General features: G+C 35.2%; 1 long non-coding RNA gene across 2 annotated transcripts; it reads left to right on the top strand.

Annotated features, from left to right (window-relative positions):
* Nucleotides 1-1,524: 1,524 nt before the first annotated feature.
* LOC136411008 (uncharacterized) lies at nt 1,525-4,314 on the top strand. Of its 2 annotated transcripts, XR_010752296.1 has the most exons (4): nt 1,525-1,648; nt 1,931-2,229; nt 2,859-2,910; nt 2,968-4,314. It is a non-coding gene; the product is annotated as an uncharacterized lncRNA (long non-coding RNA). The 2 variants fall into 2 exon arrangements; XR_010752297.1 differs by lacking the exon at nt 2,859-2,910.
* Nucleotides 4,315-5,211: the final 897 nt, after the last annotated feature.

Genomic DNA, 5,211 nt, shown 5'->3' with positions numbered 1-5,211 from the left:
ATTTCAAGTGTCTGTCTTGTGGGGTTTGATTCCTGAGATATCGGCGCTTAAATTTTGAAAAGTGGTTTAAAATAGGGCACCTTCCCAAATTGCGAATATTAGGTTCAAAGTTATCCCATATCTCGGGAACGAAAAGAGGTCGAGCGCCACCCCCAGTGCAGGCCACAAATATTGGTCAACACTTGGAAAAGTTTTCAACCTGAAGTTTTCAGTCTAAGAAGGTCTAAAAATATTGAAAAACAAACATGAAGACGAATGTTGCACATTCAAACACCTGAACCTAGAACTCTTTCAAATTTTAACACTTGAAGAATGTTCTAATCTTGAAGGTCTGCGTGTCTGAGCGGCTGGAAATCTTGGATTGTGAGTTATGAAAATAATTTAGGGAAGTAAAATGTTGGTGTCAGATCCAAGTTTATTCTGGATAAAGGAATTTTTAGTCCGTTCCTGTAATGTACTTTTGTTCGCAGGGATAAGGGCGAGTGAAGCAAAGCCCATCGACCGGGCCGAGGGCTGCAACAGATATGTGGGCAACCGACGACGTCACCCCGTCCCCGCCAATCACCGTAATGTCGAAACCATGTCGTCCCGTTTTAATCCCCTGCCGAGGTTTCGGGACACGAACCACCGCGATGACATGAAGGAAAGTGGGAACTTTTCTAAAACAACACATAAATTGCTTAAATTATGCTAGTAAAAAAAATGTTTCAATTTCTCACACATACGCCTCAGAAGTCAAATCAAACATTAATCCTTAAAAGACTATAACTGAAAACTTTTATTCGTTATCACTATCTCTAGGATCCCAAACAATTAATACTCCCCTGGCCATCGTGGCAATACGATAAAATAATAAACGTGAAAGTTAATCGTCCTCAAAAGGGCCACGTGCAGGAAACAAAAGAAGGTCTATCTGGCGCAGAAGGCAATATTCGATGTTCAGAAAGGTATGAAGAGACGTCAACTACAAGGACTGCCACCTGGGGAGATGACAGGAAGGCATTGGTTTTATTACGCAGGGGTGGCATGAAAATATTCCTTTTTAACAATAAAAAAAAAAGAAAAGTCGATGAGAGTCGTGTCAGGTGTACATGCTGGCCATTAGGTGTCACATGCCACAATTTTGTGCAAAATCTATTTAATTTTTTTAGTTTACTTCCAAGTGATTTTAGGTCGATTTGCCAGTCCCCCTCTGTGTTTTACCAGTTATAGAGCAAAATATACAGATAAGGATTATTTGCGTGTTCGGCAATAAATGAAAATGCCCTGCATGCTTGTCTTTTATTTTGCGGGTCTGGCAAAGATTGTTTTGATTGCTTGTCATCTTCAGGGATTTCCATGGAAATTTGCTCAATTTCAACTGATTGAATAGGCACTTTTTGTTACTTGTTGGCATTTTAGAAGCATTCTAAATATTGCTGTACTTAAAAGTTTTAGATACATTTATATTATCATTCTCTCTTATCTTTTTATATTTAGCAATGCCATATCTAGATAATATTAGTATTGATTTGCCGCAGCTATAATGAACATTCTATAGAATCTCTATTTTATAGTTCTAGTTAGTTTAAGTTAGCTTCAGTAAATTTAATGAATCGAATGTCCAAAAAAAAAAGATTTGTGATAGTGATCGAACTAGGCGTTTAAGGTAAAAATTAAAATGTGGCAATTTTACGTTCTAAAAGTCGATTTACGCATTATGGATGCAAATACATGAGTGAGAATTGATGTGACGTTTGTTTATCATCCATTTTATTCATTAATCGAGTATCATTATATCTACACATATGTATGTTTATATGTCATATGGCACACATCATTTGTCAATTAAAACATCAACATCGCTTTAACAAGTGACATGTTAGTTACTCACCTCAAGTTTAACATTTAATTTTTTTTTTTTTAATTATTATTATAAGTATTTTTCCAGATTATTGAAGATGGAAATTAAAAAGTTACTTTTTTTAATACTGATTCCTTCAATACTCACCGGTGGCCTTATTATTTGCTTATATGCTAACCTGCATGAAGACAACTCACAAGAAAACTCTCTAAGGCAATGGGTCTTATTAGGAGTATCTGAAGTGTTCCTGGTTGTGGGATTACTAAGTTACATTACATCTATAGAAAATTCCACTAAAGTTTACTGGATATGTGCCCTTATATGTTTCATCTTTGTGATTTACGGATTATTGACATATTTTTTCGGATCAATAAAAAATCTACTGGGTGAGTTGCAATTGTTTACTGAAATATACTGGATATGTACAGGATGTCCCATATTTGACTCTCAATATGGGAATCTCGGAAACCGTAGAAGATAAAATAAGATATAAATCGTGATGCGATTCATTGGCCTGCCAGCAGTCTAGATCTGAATCAACAACTAGAATGGTTAAAATATACTTTCAAAATTCTGATAATGAATATTTTTGATCTACACTTCGCAAATCGGCAAGTGTAATACATGGTTTATTATTTTTCAATTATCAATGACTAGCTGAATTCGTAAAAAAACGGTCAAATCCCTATTTGAAAAAAAAAGTTGATAATGGTATTGAAAAATCGAAATGTCGTATCTCTGAAAAACTATTTTCATGTTGTAACGCGGGAAAAAGTGCCTTAAGAAAATGTTCTTCATTTTCATATTTCTCTGCAATTTAAGGCAGAAAAAAAAAAAATAGAAATTTTCTATTTTTTCCGGATATCTCCAGAAGTAATAGGAATTTTTAAACAATTAAAAGGCAAAGCACTTCTCTCATAGACACAACTTTATCTTTTCAAGATCCCCATGTTGAGAGTCGAATATGGAACACCCTGTATAGCCTTACATTATTAATAGTATAAATGATTTTTAGTGATAATTTCAACTACAATAAAGCCTAAAAAAGATCACTTATACTTGAATCGGTAATTATGATGATTAAGCATGTGGACATAATTTAATTGGTATTTTTTGATTTTCAGAATCTCGACAAAGCTAATGAATTAACCCATTAAACCCCATCGTCACATAAATACACCAAGGAATTTTCATTTTTTTTAATGTATAAACTTTGTATTGTTCGTTAATCCTATAAAAAAAGTACATTTTTATTTAGATAATATGTTAGATTTCGATAAAAAAGATTGTGCCACAAGAACGTGCCATTCAATATTGCTTGCAATATCTTGTGAATTTTTGGTTCACTTTTAGATTCTTTAGTAACTTTTTATAGATCTGTAGAGCAGACATTATTTAATATTTATTACTGAATAGTCTTTACTTTTATGAATTTTAGTTCATAACAGCTAATTAATGGTTATTTATGTGATAATCAGTGGACAATATAATTTTGTTTAGACGCAATGGGCATCGTTCCCCAAGTGTCGAACCTTTGTTTATTTGTTTGTTTTATGGCGAGCCTGCGAGCTCGGATCTTAATTTTCGATGTGCCAGAACCAACTGGTCCGTCCTAATGCAGACAGTTGTGGTAAATTTTGTTTTAAGTTGTTAAGGACTTTAGGTTATTGCTTCTTGGCGTAGTTTGCTTAGTTAATTTGTTTTGTACTTTCATCCCTTAAGTTACGCCCATGGGCATCGATACGTATTTGAAGGATTCCATCTGGGCGCCAGACCATCGTACCCATCAGGCCATATCGAAGGGCTCTTTATGGCTGGGAAATACGCTACTAGTCAAAGGAAGCTTTCTAAATTGGACCTTTGCCGCGATACGCAATTCGGCGGATCGCAATACTTCAATGAAAGCGACTTGTATAGGTATTTGCCAGATGGCGGCGATTTTATGACCTTAGGCGCGACCATTGCCCGCAATGGCGTCTGGTATTGGTGCGCCCCTGGGTGGAGTTTCTCGGGTTTAGTACTTAAGGGATGATCGCAGTAATTTTGCTCTCTTTGACCAGTGCTCGCTCTAGACATGTGATCGTAAACGTAACTCGTAATCTTCCCAATTAAGCAAACTCCCACTTCATACTTAGACCAATACTTTACCATTATTTATATAAGTGAAATTTAATACAGTCCACTTTCGTAAACCAAATTGTTGTTTTCGTGGTTTTCGTTTATCGAAGGAACCTCAACATAAGTTAATATACAATTTTACGTATTTGTTGCCTTATTATAACTTTTATTAACACATTAGCGCCCAGTGATCTATATATAGATCACAGAAAATATACAACCTTTATGATATAAATTTGTTTATGAAAACAATTTTTATTGGGATATAGGGTTTGGTTATGCAGGTGTTTAAGTATGCAGCGAAAACTGCATTCGTACGATGGTCTTCAGTTGAGTATTTACTGAAATTCGAAGATAGATTATTGTATCGTGTCCATTCGAAATTTTATTTTTCCGTAAAATTTTAAAATCTTTGATAGTGCTTTAAAATTTATCAGTTGTGTGTGATATACATGTGAGCATTCCTCGCTTATGTTAAGACTATCAAGTAATACCATGTGAGAATGACATGGGGGTTAGCCGTAAATTACTTCTAAGATAAGCGTGAGAAAACGATAGAGGGTTGTTTATGAATTCCCTAATATAGGCGAGAGAAAAATTGATGATGGGTCAGGGAATCGTGGGAAAAGGCCTGGAATGTGGCTTATCAATGCTCTTGAAAAGAGAGGGGTGCGCGCGGGGGTGGATAAGACATGTGTATCGGGGGGCATTCTGACTCGGATCCTTGACAAATAAAGAAGTACCTCAAAACTTGCTTTTGTTTTATTTTTTTTTCTTTCCATAACGATACCGAAATCTTACATACATATGTGGTGCACGTAATTTAGATCAGGTGTTGATTGTGAGTACCTGATTTACTTTCTTACTTATTCTTTTTTAATTGTTAATAATTAGTTTATTTATAGGTATATAATAATCTGGTTGTTGTCATAGACAGGTCTGGCAAACCACCAATTATTATTATTTTTTAGAGTATTTGTGAATAGTTACTTTTTGTCAAATTAGTTCATTTAAGTAGTTGTTGGATACCCGTCCAACTCATCTGCTATGCCTCATCACAAACGAAGCGATAACCAATATACATAAATCGCTCAACTTGAGGGATGTTCTGGTTTGACCGTGAGAACCATTAGGTAAAAATATTCTCGAGTACACTTAACACACCGTGACTCTGTCGCCACTCACCAGTCCTTATCAGTAATTTGGCCCTTCGCAGAATCACATGTGTTAAGACGTTAATTGCAAAAACC

This window comes from Euwallacea similis, chromosome 9 (assembly GCF_039881205.1).
Source record: "Euwallacea similis isolate ESF13 chromosome 9, ESF131.1, whole genome shotgun sequence".
Taxonomy (NCBI): domain Eukaryota; kingdom Metazoa; phylum Arthropoda; class Insecta; order Coleoptera; family Curculionidae; genus Euwallacea; species Euwallacea similis.
The sequence above is the reverse complement of the archived record's forward strand: the minus strand, read 5'-3'. Positions and strand labels throughout refer to the sequence as shown.